Consider the following 19,807-nt stretch of genomic DNA (forward strand, 5'->3'; position numbering starts at 1 on the left):
CACTAATATGAACTACCATGTTGAAAGGATGATTTTGTAAAATCTCTGTGGCTAGTTTCAATTTTCTCATTTTCAGATATAGGGAGGAAATCGAAACACCAAGTAACTAAGAAAAAGAACACAAACTGGAATCTAGAGTTAGTATTTATATTTCAACAGCAGTGTCAAGGGTGGCTTGCATCTCTAAAAGAGGTCGAAGTCACTAAGATAGAAATTTCAACCTGTGAGAAATTCCTACATAGAAAGGGGCAGAAATTACTCCTGCTGAAATTTTCTGAGGTGGAAAGGGACGCTGTGAAACTACTAGGCTGATCAACTTTATGTGAAGTGTGGCTTCCAGAAAGATTTGAAGAAAATAAAATGTACCTGTATCATAAAAAAATGCCCATAATAAAGGACCAGAGAGAAGACCTTTAGCCCTCTTCTTGTATCTGTAAGTAAGAAACACAAGAGATCTCCCAACCTGGTAGAACTGCAAGGAAGTTCATGTGCCCTTTCAGATACAGAGTCCCGCAGATATATAATTATCTGCACGAATGTAGGCAGCATTTTCCTTCATGTGAGTCAATTCCTCTTTTTAGGCAGACCCATAGGAGGACGCAAGTAGCAATTCACTTAACTTCTAGGCTTTTGCAAAGACACATAGGGAAATCTGTTGTTCATCTGCAGCAAGCATACTTGTAAACGAGCCATACAATTTTTAATAACAGGGAAAAAATAGTATTATGATCTGAAACCTGAGAATTTTCTGTGACTTTGTATGGCTCTTTCCTTCCTATGCCCAAAATATCAAGGTTGGCAAATTGGGACAAACTTCAGGCAAGTATTCAGAGAGTCATGTGGAAACTCATCTTGACATTAAAAGCACAGTATACCTAACAGCTTGCCTCTGCTGGTAAATTTCAGTACAGGGTCAGAGTAGTTAAATTCACCTTCAGGACAGGGCTTCTGGACCTGACTTTCTAAGTACAAGACTTCAAGAATTGAACATCTAATTTTTAGCCCCCTTTTCTTTTTGCCCCTCTGCTTCCTTTTTAGCATGCTCTCATCAAGCCACAGCTTCCTGTCTGCAATAAAATGAGAGCTTCAGATAGGTAAGGGTCTGATTTACCATGTTAAAAAGAAGAAGAAAGGCTGACTAGATTGTTTCTGGTAATGGAAGATTTGATTTCTTGGGCACAAATCAAAAGGTAAAGCATGATAAAGAGTATTAAAAAGGAGAGAAAAAGATTTCCAGTATTTCATACTCTGATAAAAGAGAAACAAAGTTCAGAGAATGCTAGCTATGTATAATCTGAAAGAAAACAGCTATGAGAACATAAAAAAGCAGCTAGGTAGAGTCCATGTTAATCACAACAGAAACCTGACAAAAACCCCCGTGGTCTAAGTGCATCTTGGATTTTGTATTTAGTTACAGAAACTGATCTATTACTGTAGTAGCCCTGTTGACTTACTTTAGAATAACAGAGGAGGAACAGAACCAGGGTGAATTAGATGCATTTCACTTCCCTGTCTCTGAGTTTGGGTTACATACTGCTTAATTTCAATTTGGTCTGAAAAACATATTAGTGTCTGCAAACATATTACCATTTATAAAAGCCTCCTTTGCTTCCATTATCAGGAAAGTAGGTTATCCCTTGAGCTAACGAGTATTTTTGCAGCATGAGGATGCTGAGACTTGATTCAAAGCTTGTTCTCTTTTCCATTATATCATGCTGGTCTGTGACAGCTCTCTACTAAACGTCCCTATTTCATACGATTCATCTAGATAACACCAACGTGCAAAGGAGATATATAGCTGAGTGGATTCCTTCAAACCTGTTATTAAAACAGCCCATACTGAATGTTTGAAGTTTTAGGTAACTATTTCAATATTTGCTACATTATTGCTATGATAATGACTAAGAACATACTCAATCACTGCACTGTTTGACAAACACACCATTCTAAATTGAATGTTGCTTTTTTTAATAAGATGTCATACAATATGCATACAGTGACTCTATTACCAATATTACCGCAGCACAACAATTCTGGTTTTCCCCTTCTTATTCTAAATTCTTGCTTGATATTACTGAGAAGCATCAACACTTCTGCAAAAGCTGATTAGCATGCAGGGACTGAATGCACATGTTGGAAGGCAGAACTAACCGAAATTTTCAGCATACTACTAGATTATGCATTTCTCTGTGCATGCAAAAAGACATACTCGTTCACATAACTCTGATACTTCTGCTGATACTTCTGTCAACATCTGTTCACAGAAGTGGCTATTGGCGCGCACTTATCTGTGAATCACTATGCAAATATATGTGACTTCAGTGAAAGAAGTCCCTAGAAGATTTGAGCAAATGCATTTACTTTTGGCAGTGTTAAAATTTTGAGGTGACTGACAGGTCCATTGTCACAGCCTTTCTGGAAGCTGGTTGCCTGCTTTTTCCACTGTTAAAGCAGAATATTATTTGAGTACAAGAAGCATTACAATGAACACAGCAATTCCCAATTCTGGTAACATTTTGCTTGATCCTGTTTTGTTGCAGAATGGTAAGGTCCAACCAAGCCTGGACAATGAGGGTGATACGAAGTGGAAATGATATTGCTGTTTACCAGGAAGGTCCTCTATTGATGGACATTGTTTGGGACATCATAGAAGAAGCATTTAAAGACACATTTGTTAAAATCAATGCTTCACTTATGTAGACATGCAAAAGATATATAGGTGTGGTCAGACTGGTGTTCTCTTGGGTACTTGTTAGTGGTGCTGCTCAGATCCTTGTGATGAAGGCCCAAACAGATGTCACCCTGCTCCTTAAATGAAATGCAATACTCTCTACTGTCTGTCTGATCCATCTAGGCTAGACTGTTTAGAACAAGAGGCATTACCAAAGGTATTCTTTTCAACAGTGAGCTTCTCAGGCATCACTCCCTTCCTGCAGCTCTTCCAGGAGTCACACAAGGTAGCAGGAGAGTTTGAGGCTGGAGTGAAAGATTTATTTGTCATCCCATTCCCCACAGGCATGGTGGGGATTGAGTGAGCAGCTGTGTGGTGCTTAGTTACCTGCTGGGGTTAAACCATGACACTGGTGTGTACTGTATTCTGCAACTTTCTACCTCCAAGGTTTTGGTAGCTTGTACAGGTACACAGGCAAGAGGTCAACAGACACACCGTTTTTACTATATCTTCCTCCCCTTCATAGTGCATGCAACATAAAGCATGATTTCTTTCCCTGCCTCTTGTCTTGCCAGGATTGCAGCATTCAAAGTGAAGAGATAAATTCTACAATTTACTTTGAGAGGTGGAGGAACATGTGCCAAATCCAGTAACACACAGAATTCCACGCCCTAAGATGCTACATGATAACTGCAAAGAATGAGCAAATCTTTAATTATCTCCTTTGCTTTATCTTTAGAGCTTTATTTTTTTTTATCTAACGCACTCTGCATACCTCAAAGTAACCTTTTTTCCCTATCTCAAAACAAGTAAACAATTCTACTCCCTCTCAATTTTAGGAATAAATATTATTCAATGTGAAGGGCTGCTGGCATGGATCCTAGCTTTTCAGGACCAACGTCAAAAGCTCTAAGCAACTTGTTTAGAGATACTGTTTGATAATGAGTCAGCTCCTTCTACACCGCACATTGTATTGTGAGCACAAGTAATCTTGCCCTCCAATCATCCACTGTCAAACAACAAGGGGCTAAAGCAGTAGCTTAAGACACAGGCTTAAGCAAAGGCAGCCCCCTACTTTAAAAAGCAGATTAAGCAGGCAACAGATGCTTTGTGATAATTTATGAATACTGTATGCTGACCTGGTTTTTATGATGTTGATTGTATGATTATGTTGGTTTGATTTAATTAGAAGACACAGGCAAAGCCTGAAATGCTTGGTAAATATAAGCTACCCACTGATAAACACCCTCAGCTCAGTTTGCAGTAAAACCCAAGTTCTCAACTGCAGAAAGCCTATTTCTGGGCTCCAGCCAGGCTGCTAGAATTTCTTTGGTCAGTTTGGAGACTGAGATTAAAATAACTCAAGTGGCTATGCAAAGGATGCACAAGCAACATACTAAAAAGCCAAGCAGATTGTCATAGAGGTTCAACTAGTAAAGGCTGAAGTGAACTTGTATCACCCTGTCACCATGACATATTGAGAAAAAAAAAGCCTTTGGTAAGATAAAACACCTAAAGTGAATTTCCTGCACTTGCTTTCCTCTCTTTACTCATAGAATTTTAGGACCTTTGTGTGTTCAGGTTGAACTGTAGGTACTCACAATCTGAGCTTGAGGGACTCATGAGGTATCACAGCCCTTGGCTCTGCGTGCATGGAAATCATACTATTCTGCAGCAAGTAAAGACACTAACCTTTGCATAAAGGGGCTGAGATAAGACGTGCCAGATGTAGCTAGCTCTAGTTGTTACACATAGCAGCTTAAGGTTTCATGATTAAAATAATCTGCCTCTCACATATGGAAACTTTGAATGCATTAACACAATGTGAAATAATTGACATGAGTTGATTTTCTTGCTGTTGAACTGTTATTGTAGAAGACTTGCCTATAGACCAGCCAGGGAAACCTGCATGAGGGCAAGAAGGAGGGTTTTGTGATACCTCTGGTTACGTCCACTCCTTCCCATTGGGGAGATGACATTCTACTATGGCATATTGTAACATTTTGGTCTCCTGGTCACCTGGACAGGGAACTGTTAGGACGTGATGCAGTTTGACATCCCTCATAGTTGGGCTTCTATGTGAGACAGTCTATATATGGGGCAGGGGATTGGACACATACATCATATGGCAAAGTTCTCAGCCAGTTCAATGGGGTCAGGATTCCCCCTGGGAATTCTTGATATTCCTGCTGTTGCTTCTTCTAGCTGACCTATTCACAAGACACTTTTGCCTGCCAGTGATGTTCAGTCTCCCACAGCCAGTGAACATGTACCCTTTGTACATATCAGAAATTCATCCTTCAGTTTTATCCAGATTTCTGCATTCATCACTACATTAGTACGTGACAAATAGTTCCATTTAATCATTTTTGTGGTCTGCCATCACAGACCGATATCTTACTGCTGACACCGACACACTGCCTGTCGTGCTGCTCTGCTCACTTGTGAGTTATCCATTCCCTGGGGAAAACCTCTCTAAGCCAGTGTATACCCTGACATTTGAAGGATGATACAGGGCAGTAGGTTACAGAGGTAAAGTGTTATATTAATGTTACCAAGCAACATCCAGATCATAGCTGGACAATTTTTTTTTTTGACAGAAACATCAAGTGAGAAAGATTCTATACAGAGTTATGAAATTTTCTGAATTTGGGTCAATTTTGCCAAAGTGTTTGTTCTTAGAAATAACTTTTGTTGGGTTGGGGGGTACATGACAAGCCTGAAAGAGTGAAAACTTTGTATTCTGACATTTTTGATAGTGAGGTATTTTGCTTTTCAAGTGCAAAACAACTTCTCCATTTGAAATGACTTTCAAAATGTATTTAAAAATTATTCAGAAAGCTTAAATTGAAACCACCACTCTGTTTCAGACCAATCAAGACATTTCTTCACCACAAGTGATTCTTTTTAGTTCTTAATTCTGTGAATTTTTGTTTAAATATTCATCGGCTCAAATCAAAATTACTTCTTTATTTTCCTACGGCTGTCAGCAAATCATGAAACCCTTCTTCACATTCAGCTGTAATCCTGGACACAATTTAAAAGAATATTTAAACTTAGTCTCAGAATTAAGGACATATTAAGTACCTGTTCACATTCTGCACTAACCATGAATGGCAGGTATGCTGAACTGCCAAGCTTACAAAGGCCTCCTCAGTGCTCCTTTCTTCTCTTCAGATTTTCTAAATGGGATTTTTCTTCATTGCTCGGTGGAAAAGAAAACAACTGTTTTAGAAAGATGCTGTTCCTGACTTTTTGATCATCAGAGAGAAAATAAAGCACCATCTGCAAAACTTCTGTATTTGGAGATAACATGAGTTCTCTTGAGCACTTGAAGGGTTCTTCACCTCTCATCCTCCCAAACATATATTATTTATTGATCTATTTATTGACACAGAAACAAGGACCGAGTGAAAACTAACAGCAAGAAAATTAAGAGAAGGGACAAAATTCTTACAGAAGGCACCTGACCAATGAAGCTACCATTATTACCCCTTCTTAATCTATACAAATAGACTAAGCAATCAAATTCCCACTAAAGTCCAGTTCTTCATTTTTTCTGTAATTCAAACATGTTTTGGAACAGATTAGGTTCCATTTGTATATACATATATTAAAAAAGAGCACATTTCAATTAAGAAAAGACATTTCAAGCTGCTTATATTTTATACATACACATGCATTTCACACATCAGGGGAACAAGCACGCAGAACCAACCACAAGCAGTTAAGTTAACAAGCTCTTAGCACCCTGCCTTTGTTCAGCTCCCACAAATTTCTGCTACTGGTGGGTGTAAGTCTTTTGAACTTCTTGAAAGCAACAAAGAAAAATGTAGATCAATGTGTTTAACCACGTACTTTCCCGGGCTGCAGGCAGAACAGCTCTTGACTTGCAGAGCAGCAATATGCAGGTGTCCAAGAACAAGCTGGTGATCAGGTCACAACATTCCCTGGGGCTTCTCTGTTTATTCTGTATTTGTTTATCAGTTTTGATGGGATGCTTGTAGCCAGAGTATCTGAGTACCTCAGGCACTACCCAACTTATTTTCCTTACCAGTGGCAGAAAGAGAAGTACCTTGAGCTTTGCTCTCTGGATTGAAGGTTGAGATGAGTTGATGTGACCAGAGGGATGCTGGAGAGTTTGCCCACCCCTCTGGATGAGGGGAACTGCCTCTCTGTAAGAGGTGCTGGCTGTGTTCCTCATGTCTATCCTAGCTTCTGAACACCATTAAGTACAACTCTCTTGTTAACCTGTTGTGAGGCCATACCTTCTACGTACCTTCATGATAGTGAAAAGCTGGTCTAATGCCTTGTGACAATATTGACAGACACAGTTATAATTAAATATTTCCAAGCTACTGCATGGCCAGAAAAAGAAAGTGGACTACTGTTGCCAAGACTGCAGTATAGAAGCTTTCCAATATTTTAGATAGTTAAAGGGGAAAAAAAAAAAAAAAGATTTAAAGAAAGAAGGAAATTTGAGGGAAGGGGTAGGAAACCCTAAGGAGGCCAGAGCCAAGAATCTGGAAATAGGAAAGACTCTTTAGAGGAGAAGAAAATACAGAAATAGACTACTACCCAGCAAGGTAGATGAGAGCTTTAACTGATATTTGCTATTATTTGTAGACTCACTCTCAGATATAGCAATAAAATAAACACCTACCTCATTAAATCAGCTTCATGATGCAGCCAAGAAATCCTGCTCCTGCTTGGTCAGAAAAGGACACATGAAATCTCTGTAACGTGTTTACCTAACCCAAGATCAAGCTGCTAAATTGATTAGCAAACAAAAGCAGTAAAATCTTTGAATACCCCACCTGCCCTGCTCCCGTAACAGAGCAGCTAAGGGCAACCCACTCTGAGCAGGTGGAGACCATCTCCCTTCCCCATGGGGGATCAGCAGGGCTCTGACTGCACCTGGGTGGCCTCACGCCAGCAGGTGAGAGCCTCCGGAAGGGGAGGGATTGCTTAGAGGCCAGCTAAGGGAAAAAGAGAAACCAACACATGCTGTACCCGCAGTAAGCATCTTCCCATTGCATTCCAAGGTCACATATTTGGTTTTCTTAAGTCAGGAGGAGAAGGGAGGTTTTGGCCCTGCACTGCTCCTCGGGGAAAGGCTGCTCTGCCAGCCTGCCTCTGACTCACTGTTGTGACACTTAGTATTAAAGCTTAGATAGTTTGAAGATCAGTAGAATAGAGGCATTTAAAAACCCTGTTATTTCACCTGTGCCTTTGAGTTTTAAATAACTGTGCTAGTTCAAAAAGATTCATCATTATTTACCACATCAGCCTCCTGAATATACTGAGCATTGTTCCAAGTTATTGTAACCCTCCTTTTTAAAGTGGATTTAAGCCATTACAGTCTATCACATAAATCCTTCTTAGTTTGCGGATTATTGACCTGATAGGCCCAAACAGCTCCAGCTGTCCATTTAAATGGGCACAAATGCTGTGAGTGTTTATTGCTTTCAATCTTATTATTTGTAAAGTGCTTTCTTCCTCTGTCTCTGTGTACCTGTATTTGATATTCAGGGACAATTTATTGCTGAGTTCTTGTCTAAACTCTTTTAATTTTCCAGGGCAAACTGCCTGCATACAGTAGCATAAGTAAGTGTATTACTACTTGACTTGGGAAATGAAGCTGTTGACTTAGAGCCAGCCCTTAGGAGTGATGTAAAAATTGATAGGCTGGAGGAACATTTGAAAGTGAAAACTGACTCCCTTTTGAAATGTTGATCTGAATCCAGTATTAGTTAATGCAACTTTATAGACATAGAGAATGTTAACATCAGATACAGTACCACATTCCAAGTGGTACTTATGAATGAGCTAAATTGATGTTCTAAGGGGCATTTTTCAAAGTGAAAACAAGAATAAAATATTTTGTTACCTGTTGTTATGTGTCAGCGGTCAGGGTGAGTGTATGCAGAGAACAACAGGCATTTTTCATTAATCAGTATTCGTAAGTGAAATCATTTACAAAGACTGAGTTAATCATCTTGACGTCTTGAGTCAAATAATTTCTGATGGAAGCATTAAAGTGCTATAAAAAGGTTCCCTGTGCAAGGAAGCCACAGGTATTCTACACAGAGAGTTATTACTGTTAGGCGATGTACTGAAAAGGCTGGAGAACAAGTATAAAGACAGAAGCCTGCCAAATTGGGCTGTCACCTCTGCCTGATGGATTGCATTGCTGCAGTTTTGTCCTCTTCCTCCAGGTGAGCCACTCCAGCTGCCACCAGCTGGCCAGGCCACGCAGAACGTGTGGATGCAGCTTCCCATGACGCAGAAGGCTTTGCCTCTGACACGGCTGGCTTCTCTTTGCAACAAGAACTAGTGAGGAAACAAAAAGAAAGTTCAGCAAGTCAGTCCTGAATGGTATTTAAAAAATCTTACAGAAATTGAAAATAATACCTTGCAGATGATCTGTGATAGCTTTCATGTACATAGAGATGTCTTAGGTCTGACACTTGGAGCTTCATGTTTTTGACATAGAGCTAAATATAACTCATGCATGCACTGGACACACAGTTGTTTTTTCAGGGATGGGGGAACAGAGAAGTGGGAGGATATTTTCGGCAAGCTAGATTTTTTGGAAAAAAAATGACAGGTGCTAGGATCTTCTCAAATGCAGAGCTAAGACCAAACAATGAGTGAAGCTGTTGCATGCGTCTGATCATACTGTTTCATACATGATGGTGTTAATGTATATATACTTGTGTGAATAGACACACACATCCCAGTCCACTTACTGCTCTGTGGTTTTTTTTTGCTTATGTAAGTGATTTAATGCATTTCTTTAAGTCATCTGGATCCTCTGACACATTCTTGAGTCCTTTACTCACTGTAGGATTTACACAGTACCAGTGACAACATCTTATCCTAAGTATGAAACTTGCATGAAATATTTATTCCCTGAAGCAAAAGTAATTAACTTCTTTCTAAAAATGTCCCACTTACAGCAGTTAAATTCATTCCATTCTAGGTGTTCACAGTTTGTTTCAGCAGAGAGAAATGTGGTGGCCTCTGAAGACAGCCCACCTAGCAGCTTCTAGGAGAGAGCAGCAGCCTCCTTGGCTGAGGCAATTTGAAATTCTGCCCTGTTATATAAATTCAAAGCAAAAGTTGGAAGTATTTAGGAAACTTCCACTTCCCCTTTGGAAGCAAACTGAACAGTTATTTTTTGGGATGAGCACATGTAATTTTGCCGTGTTGGATACTCAGCTGAATGGAAGAAGAGAGTGGTCCAGATGTTCAGCTGCACCTTGGCAGCTGTTTTTGCAACACTTGTGAAATTCTGATACGTTTGAAGATGCAGAAGACATTGATGAAGAGTATCTCTGAAACATTAAAGCTTTGCTCTCTGAGATGTAAGCAGAACACTGCCTTGCATTTGGTATATAGCATATCCATCAGCTTTGGGATGATGCCTAGAATTTCCAGTGAATATTGGTTTGCTTACTGGATAGTATTTACTAGCATTTTTCTCCTAAAAAAAATAGCGGCTGAGCATCTGATAGAGGAGGATCTAGGAAATAAATGTGTGTACATATATTTTATTTTTTTATATATATAGCATACACATATACACACACACACAATAAAACCGCATGTAACCAATTCTGGCCATGATCACCCCAGTAGATTTATGACAGCGTTATGTTTGTCCCAGCTTAGTCTCATTGAGCTGCTGGGAGAAAATTACTCAAAGCTCTATTGCAAGTGGAAGGAAGTGGTTTCTCTGCACATGATCATGACCTCTGTGCCAGGGAATGGAAACTGGGCTCATTAAAGAAAGCTCAGCTCCATCACCCTGAGGGAACGTGGGGTCAGAAGGGAACCTCTCAAATGCTCACTGATGCCGCTCTAACATTTCAGCCACCAAGAGGATGGAGGAGGTTTTGGTATATCACTGGAAGGTATTCGTTTTATGAACTGCCGATAATGTGGCTTGTACTCCATTTGGCAACTAAATTAATTTCTGAGTTTATATTCACAGTAACGAGGTTTATCTAGTTATGCTACAAAATTGGACTTATTAATTGGACATTAGCAAAGATGGATTTTGAACAAGATTTTAAACTATTTTAATATCTGGGACACTGCTTTAGGGTGACTTTAATATTATCTTAAAAATCTGATCCAATGAATTATGGAGACTGAGGTACGCCATCATCGCTGAAATATTTTAATACAGCTGTCCACATGATAATAAAGGCATGTAAACTGACCTGTTTCTGTGAAAGCCACTCTTTTGCCACTTGGTTTGGTAGGCTAATGAAAAAGAAGGGACACACTGTAGTTGATTATAAGGTTTTAGACCTTGTATTTCTCGAGGCTGAAATGTAAGGGGTAAGACAGTACACATTTCTTCATGGGAAACTTTTGTCCTTACACAGATTCCTGTTTTCTTTGTATGATTAGGGTATGAAACAAAATAAATTGCTAAATTGCTATACATAAGTCTTTCATCATGAAACAAAGCAATAAAAATTTAGAAGGTTATCAGATTATGAAGTTCATGGTTATAGTCTCAAAGAGTATCACTAACTAGGAACATGACAGTACACTTCTCATTGCCACTTGGAATTCTTTTAAGCTGTACAGTAGTTACCTTACATTATTTAAAGGGGAAAGAATGATGAATACTCAATTAATTGTAAAATCAAAAGCATAAAGAGGAAATATGTGGCTATTTTACTATGCTCACATGAATGATCTTCATGGCTGCATAATTCATTTAAATATGAAATAGCCAGTTCTGCAATAAACCTGTTCTCAAGGATGGGCCAGTTCTGCTAAGACTTTGTTAAAAATTTCATGCTGAGCCAGGTGGGAAGGCTGAGGCCAGTCAAATCAATTGAAACCCATGGGATGTGATCACAATGTTTGAATCTTAAAACGATTCAAAGTATAAGTGACTGTGAATAAACACCAGGTGTTTTGGGGAACCCTACCCAGACTGGTAGGGGTATTCATATGCTGACATGGATTCTGCAGCACCTGGCTGCAGTGAACCTGAACCTTGATACAGGTGTGCTGATGGGCTGCTGGCTGGGGAGGTTTGGCAGCCTGGGATGAAAATACTTTCTCAGTTCAGGGCTCTCTCTCTCCTCTTTTCTGTTGAATTTGCCTGCCAGTGCAGAGTAAGACAACTCCTGGGGTAGGTGAAGGGTGCACCCCACCTCCTGGTCCTCTATGCACTGCTGGAAAGGTGCAAAAACCCTGTGGGGTTCTAGCTGACCCCAAATAGCATGATGAAAGCCATGCTGTGGCTGGATCTCTGCTTGCAGCCTATGGGCAGAATGGGACAGAGAACAAAATGCGTGGAGGAGCTTTTTTTTTTAATCAATCAGTAAAGACTATACAAGTAAATTCAGCGTGGCTGAACAGAGCTTGCTTTTTAAGTAGCAAAGGGCAACACACTGTTCTGAATTCACAGTGAATATCAAACACCTGACAAATTGATGGTGTCTCCAGATGCTGGGAAGAAATGATGCAGAGGAGTACAGATTATCTGATAAATATCTGGACTGATCCCAAATGGTCCCAAAGGAGGAACATGGTCTAGCTTATGAGGACTTTATTGTGTTGCCTTCTCTTCCCTCAAGAGATGTGACAGCCTGTGAGCCCTGTGCAAATAAAGAGCACTGTTTACAGAAAGGATCCTTCTCCTTTTAGCTCTGCAGCAGCTCTTGTTCACCCCTTAGACACCAGAAAACCTTTGTGGCAGAACTGTCATGAAGCTTCATGTTCATATAACACCTATAGGACAGCTTGTCGAAAGAGGCCTCTGTGTGATTCCCTAATAAAAATAATGAGTGAATAATCATTGGCAATATACACGCAAATTGGCTTTCCAAAGCATGGAACCACAGGACAAAGTTTATCCATCAAAGGCACCGAAGCAATTGTGAGCAGTCCCCAGAGTCTGAGTCCTCCAAGAGTGCATGAAATCAGTCTGGCAGCCTGTGAAATATATAGTCCAGTTGCCTATGTCCTTACAAACATTCACCCTCTCACCGCGGAGGCACTAAGGAATGCAGATTAAAAGGACTGAAATAGTCACTCTGCAGTGAGAAGCCAAGTAGAGGCTGATCATTATTTTATCTGCTGAGCAACATATGTAAGCAAATTGCACATAATTATGACAAAATACCATCAACAACACCACAGTTCCCTGTCGTGTGCTGGGGCATTTGGCACATGGCGCTGCCGAGTTGGATGTTTGTTCCCTTTCTGATGCTCAGTGTTTCTGTTTTGCCTGTTGCTTTGACTCACACTCTTGCTTCAATAAAGAGTGGTTGTAACCACTGTTGTGTTGTTGTGTACAGTGTCTGCTGATTTGTGCCAGAGGATTGAACTCCTTTAGCCAGAGTCTCAGCTTTATTCCTTACTGCAGAGGCTGTTCCCAGCCAGAATCTCTTTCCATCACCTGGGGAGAGAAACAAACAAAAGCAGTGGTATCCCTGAAGAAGGGGGATATATACACACTACTGCAATGGAAGGCAGGTGGAGCTGCCTCCTCAGGTGAGGGGAAGGTCAGTTTACCTTCAGAACCTAGCAGCAACCTCATGTTGTCAGACTTAGCTTTTGACACTCACGGCCTGGGCTTGCTGGGTAGTCTTGCACCACTGCTAAATCACTTGTGCCTTTTGGGGGACTGATGGTCTGTCCCCATTGCAAACTTGCCAATGAGAGCCTTTCTATTGACTTTGGCAGGAGATGGGAAAAGCTGCAAGAGGAAAGGTTTGAACTCTCCATGTAAGTAGGTGCTGTGCAGCAGGTGAGATGATCTCATCCTATTTGACTAGTCTAAATCAAATGCAGATGAACTCCAGAGGTTTTTGAAGCTTATAACATCAAGGGAGAATCACTGGTCAGAATAAATGGCTCCAGTTTTTAAGTTGCTTGCTTTGCAAAGCAATCCTGGCTGCTTATACTGCATTAGGATAAAGCTAAACAAATGGGCAACACAACTGCAGATGAAATTAATAATGACAAATACAGTGTAGTTCACAGGGAAAGTAACAAGAATGACTAAACAGTGCTAACAGTGTTAAAGCTGCATATTGACAATTTTCATTGCAAATGTAACTGCTGCCCACAAAAAATGAGCTTTACAAGTATGCTGTACATACTTAGCAACTGGTCCTGCAGAAGCAAGCTAGTCTTTAATATCTCCCAAAGCTTTGAAAGTGTTTGGAGATACAGGTCCAGCTACCTGATTAAGCAATCAGAAAGCACGTGATTGATAACTACAATCTCTGTCTGGGTTTCCCCTTTTTCTGATCAGAAATTTTGCTCAGATGTAAAACCTGGTTGTGGCTCTGGCCTTGAATTTCTGTACTTCTGGCAGCCCATCTTGAGGAGCAGGACAAATAACCACAGCACACATGCCTCAGCTCTGTAGGAGAATCGCTGGTGCAAGCAGATGTGCGGCAGGGTTTAAGTGCAATGGAGTGCAGTATTTAAGGCCTTAAACTTTAGGAAGGTTGAAGGATGTGAAGGGAAAGCAGTGGCACAGAAGCTGGGCAGGGAGCAAATGCCCCTTGCCTCCCTAATGGGGACCATGTAGTGTTCCCCAGTGATGCCAGAGTGAGGGCACAGAGACGCCTTGCACCCCACATCTTTGGTTTTGAGGTCAAGCCACTGGAAATCTCAGTGGAAATAAAGGGAAGATTGAAAAGCAAAGTGACACACGAAGTATTTTTCACGCAGTGATGCTGTGCGAAGGCGAGAACAAAGGCTGCTGCCTTTCCGACAAGGCAATGAGCCCTCTAGAGGCAGCTGCAACCGAAGCAATCCCTACCGTGATGGTGTTCCACGGAGTGAGAGCCCAAGCATGATGCCCGAGGCCTTTGCATACTCTCCAAGCCCCTGCTCCCTCTCCCACAGCCCTTCCCTGCATCCCCTGGCAGCCACCCCTGATCCCTGGCAGCTGCCCCCACATCAGCCAGAAGGCTGGAGATGTCCTGAGGGAAAAGAGGTGCAGCTGGGCACACAGACAGCAGCATTTTTAATTTATCAAACTGCTTCAAAAATGTTTGCAAGCCGTCTGCTAGTACATTATGTATAGGCCATTGAGCAGTCCTCATCCAACCTGGCATTTCTTTAAAGATGTGGCAAGAACTGAGGAAAACAGCTTCTTTCAGCTACACAATAATCCTTTCAAAGTCCAACTATAATATGTGCGAGGTGAATTTAATCACAGTTAATCTCAGTCCTGGTAATAGTCATTAAGTGCAGCATGCATAAACTCCCCTGCCTAAGGGAATGACCAGGGCATTGCCTCCCTCTCGGTGTTTCCCCCAAGGCAGCGAGGAGGGAGGGAAGAGCCATGGAAAACTACTGGGGAGCGATGCAGGAGGACAAGCAGGCCGCAGAGCAGGCTCATACATAAAAGGTGATTCATTTCTTGCTGTTAACGGGTTAATTAAAAACTTAGGCTCCTGCCTTTTCTATCCTGGGAAAGCAGCGGATGCTGCAGGCACCCTGTGATTTTTACCAGGTCAGTTTTCCAAGGGCCACCAGAGCAGTAAGGGTGACTGGGCTCTGGGTGAAGCCGCAGGCGGGGAGGTCTGGCGTGCAGCCTCTCCGCAGCAGTTGCCGTGACCATACGCTGGTGGCATTTTGCTGCTCTTTGCGCCATTTTTAACAACTTGGAACTTATCAAAAGCAGCAGTTTACTGCATAAGAGAAGTTATTCAGGGTTTGAAAAGAACCGTTCAGGCACTTTTGTCCACCGTCTTAACAAGAAAACGTAAAACCTTTCTGCAAGCATCCTCAGGAATATGTTATGTCCCAGTCATGTGGGTTCAGCTAGGTCCATAAAAGAACCTTGCATCTTTTTTCTGCTTTCTCTTCAAAGCTCCGGATGATTCCTACCTGTCTGCTATCAAACCACAATTTCTCTGTGAGGAGAATCCTTTTACCTCGTTTCCTCAAAGAAACCATGCTATAAACTCAGCATCAAAGGGCTTAACACCTTAAGCACCTCATGACGATGTGTGTGTTATTAATTGCTGCATGATGTTGCTCCAGTGATCTGCAAAATACAACAGCAAAATGGTTCCAGTGAGTTCTCTGCTGAAATAGCGACGTCTAGCACTAGCATTTCCTACGTCCTTACTTTTCTTGGCTAGATCTTGATTAAAAACCTATTAAAATTCTGTACTTTGATTAAGAGACAGTGATAATTTGAAACGTAGTTAATTTCTCCTCAGCACTGCCAGGTTTACCCATCCATCTTAGAAAAAGGCAAGAAAATAGAGCTACAATGTTACACAGAATTAAAAAAAAAATCTTATATAAGTCTCTCACAGGATATTTGTGGGATGATATGGAGATATGGAAAAATGGTATGTATTAGTCTTTGCTTTTCACTGTAATTTATTGTGCACATTATTTTTAAAGATGTGATGACTGATTTGATTCAGGTAAGAAGCTATGTTAGCTACCCCTCACCTGTCTGCTTTCAGAGAATAATCAGGTGAGGTGTTCTTGATTTATTTTTTCCTCTGCAAATGAAGGCAAATATTAGATGCCTATGTTCTCAAAAAGAATGCAAATGTACCCTTTCATTTAATCTCTTTGTTAATATTTGTTTTGGTAAACTGATAAGGCTTTTGGAAACAGCATTTTAAAGTGAGATAAGGCTACATCATGATGCTTGGGCTGATATGTTAGCAAGGCAGGGGAAGGACTGTTTATTCTTGGAAGTCTGTGACAGAATTGATGTAAAGCCTAAAAAAGATACTTATCTTTTATAAAGATGTTGGTGCTGTGTAAGCAACAGTCCACACATTTCATCTGCTTGTTATGTTGTTGATCTCTCATGAGCTACAAACCCCCACTGCTGTAAGCAGTAGTAACAGCAATCCTTAGCCCACTAGCATCAGATCCCTAAATACTTGTAATGCAGCCTAGTCCTAAACTGTAAAACACATAACTGCCTGATTTTTTTTCAGTTTGATTTTGAACCTTCAGCCAACAAAAACATCATTTTCCTGCATGCATTTTTTTGGGTAGAAAGTTCCAATATAGTTAATGTTATCTTAAAGGAACCAAAAATTTAGTTTTTACTCTTGGCTTTTTTTTTTTTTTTTTTTTCCGAGCTGTATAACTCTAAAGATCAGGGTTCATTTTTGTCAAGACAAATAATAGAACATAATATCTTGTGTTTTGTCAAGCAATTCTTTTGCCTCCTTTGAGAGCTCAGCCTTCGGGGGCTGCAGCAGGGACAGAGCCACTGGGGCGAATGAATATGGCTTGGAAGGGGCCACTGTCTTCCTCTGAAAGCATCCTGGCATTTTAACCTGTCTTTGGGTGCCATTTTGCAACAGGATGAGGAGCTCTTGCCCTTCCTCCTTGTAATTAGAGAGAGATTGAGTTTGATGCCTTTCTTTTGGCCAGTATACTGGTAGCCCTTTGGGCTCATGGAAGGAATTCTGCCCTTGTCATGACTGTCTGGTCAGTGCTGAGGTTTTGTTTTCATTGTTTTTTATAAATCTAGATACCTAGTAAGTAAAATTTATGATTTGTGTTATTAAAGCTGGCTGGTGCCTAGCAGAAGGGATTGATCACCCAGCAGACTGGCTTTTAACGGGGAAGAGTTGCACAATCACAAAATTTTTCTTACATTGAGTCAAAATTTCCCGAGTTTCCGCTTGTGTCTCTTGCTTTTTGCCCTTCCAGGGTGCATTCCCAAGAAGAGTCTTGTTCTGTATTTGCAGACAGCAGATCTCACCTTCTCTCCTTTTGGCTGAACATATCCAGCTCTATCAGCTTCTCCTCACACATCACGTGCTCCAGCCTCTGCTAGACCGGGTCCAGAGTGTCAACGTCTTTCTTGTATTACAGAGGCCAAAAGTGGATATAGCACCCCGGTTGTGGTCTCACAACTGCAGAATAGAGGGAAATAATCACTTTGTTCTTGCTAATGCAGCCCAGGATGCTGCTGGCCTTCCTTGCTACAAGGGTGCATTGCTGGATCCTGCTCAGCTTGGTGTCCACTGGGACCTCCAGGCCTTATCTGCAAAGCTGCTTTCCAGACAGTCAGACCTCTACCTGTCCTATACATGGGGTTATTTCTCACCAGGACAGGGCTTGGTGTTTCACTTTGTTGAACTTAATTAAGTTCATCTTGGCCCATTTCTGCAGCCTGCTCTCCAGCATGTTGACTGTTTTCCTGTTTTGATGCAGTCTGAAAACATTCAGAGGGCACCTCATTCCCCTCACCCAGGCTTTTAGTAAAGACACTAAACAATATTGGCCCCATTATGGATCACTGGGGGACCCTGTAGGTAAGTGGCTGCCATTTGGACTTTGTACCCATGATGACCATCCTTGGAGCCTGACAATTCAGATGATTTTTCATCCAGCTTCTTGTCCTCTCATTTAGTCCACTTCCCAACAATTTCTGTATAAATTCTGTTTCCAGAAGAAGGTGTGGAACAAGCTAGGATTTAACCATTTGAGTTCTGAACAAAACATTTTTATCAGCTTGAGCAATAAATAAATACATTAATTGTGGTGGCAGCTTGTTTTAGGGATTGTGAAACTGCTGCCAGTTTGCCCAGAGGTCTGCCAAATAACCAGCGGAAAACCAAGAATATTGGGAGATGAAGAGCACCTCATGTAGGCTAGCTGTTGGAAGAAAACTTACATAATACCTATGTCAGACTAAGGCTTGATCTAGTAATTTAAAAAACATTAAGCTAATTTCAAAGATAATGAGTCCATGAGCTAATCCCTGGATGTCAAGCTAACACTCATTATTTGAGATATACCTGCCAAACATGTATAAACAGTATTTTTATTGTCTTTAATAACCATTTGCAGATAATTCCCTACAGTGTATGTGCCTAATTTCTTAATTCTTGGAAGCATATTTTTCATCTGATTTGATTTGTAGTAATTAGTTTAGTTATTCCTTTTCTAAGTGTAGCTGCTGTCATTATCTCTCCATGGTAAGCTGGGAGAAAGGATGACCACAGAAATCAAGTGATACTAAGGAAAGATATAAGAATTTGAAATTACAAAGCCATCAAGAAAAGTTCCTCGTAACTCATTTCTTCCAGAATATTTCAGAATTATTTTTAACTCCCTTGGATGTTGCTCTTGCTGATGCCTCTGTATTATATATAGAATCACCACTTTCAGAAAAGGTGCACGTGATTTTAGATGCCACTATTGTGGGTACTCAAACTGAGACATTTTACTGGAGGCTGGTCATCAAAAGGTGATACTTCTCACTTTCTAGCAACTATTTGCACACCCAGATTTCATGGACATTTTGGAAAAAGTGGTTACATGTCCCTTCTGGTTGGTGGAGTACCAGCTACTGAAATCATAAGTGGGGCTGTTTCCCTGTCTCCATGCATGCTGAGGATGTTCTGTAAACACACATCTGACTTTTTGGCTGAAGTGTTGCCAGGTGCCAGGCTCTTTCATGGGGATCGCGGTAGAGGAGTGACCAGGTTGTGGGATGCCGCTCCACAGGGCACCTAGTTTGATCCACGCCTAGGGGAAGAGTGGCTGGAAAGCTGCCTGGCAGAAAGGGATTTGGGGGTGTTGATTGACAGACAGCTGAACATGAGCCAGCAATGTGCCCATGTGGCCAAAAAGGCCAACAGCATCCTGGCTTGTACCAGGAATAGTGTGGCCAGCAGGACTAGAGAAGTGATTGTGCCACTGTACTTGGCACCGGTGAGGCCCCACCTTGAATTCTGTGCGCAGTTTTGGGCCCCTCACTGCAAAAAAGACATTGAGGTGCTAGAGAGAGTTCAGAGAAGGGCAATGAAGCTGTTGAAGGGTCTGGAGCACAAGTCTGATGAGAAGTGGCTGAGGGAACTGGGGCTGTTTAGCCTGGAGAAAAGGAGGCTGAGGGAGAGCTGATCACTCTCTACAGCTACCTGAAAGGAGGTTGTAGCATGGAGGGTGTTGGTCTTTTCTCCCAAGTAGCAAGTGATAGGACTAGAGGAAAAGGCCTAAAATTGCACCAGGGGAGGTTCAGATTGGATATTAGGAAAATTTCTTCCTGGAAAGGGCTGTCAGGCATTGGAACAGGCTGCCCAGGGAAGTGGTGGAGTCACCATCCCTGGAGGTGTTTAAAAGGCATTTAGGTGAGGTTCT

The 19,807-nt window shown here is 41.3% G+C and overlaps 1 protein-coding gene and 1 long non-coding RNA gene across 4 annotated transcripts in view; one reads left to right on the plus strand and one right to left on the minus strand.

Annotated features, from left to right (window-relative positions):
• PHACTR1 (phosphatase and actin regulator 1) overlaps positions 1 to 7,510 on the minus strand; it is a 333,399-nt gene extending 325,889 nt beyond the window's left edge. Inside the window, exon 1 of the mRNA XM_065052406.1 lies at positions 7,335 to 7,510. The gene's annotated coding sequence lies outside the window, so the exon portion shown is untranslated. The remainder of the gene's footprint in view (positions 1 to 7,334) is intronic.
• LOC110366316 (uncharacterized) overlaps positions 1 to 19,807 on the plus strand; it is a 97,514-nt gene that overhangs the window by 30,362 nt on the left and 47,345 nt on the right. The window lies entirely within an intron of this gene.

Source organism: Columba livia, chromosome 2 (genome assembly GCF_036013475.1).
Source record: "Columba livia isolate bColLiv1 breed racing homer chromosome 2, bColLiv1.pat.W.v2, whole genome shotgun sequence".
Classification (NCBI taxonomy): Eukaryota; Metazoa; Chordata; class Aves; order Columbiformes; family Columbidae; genus Columba; species Columba livia.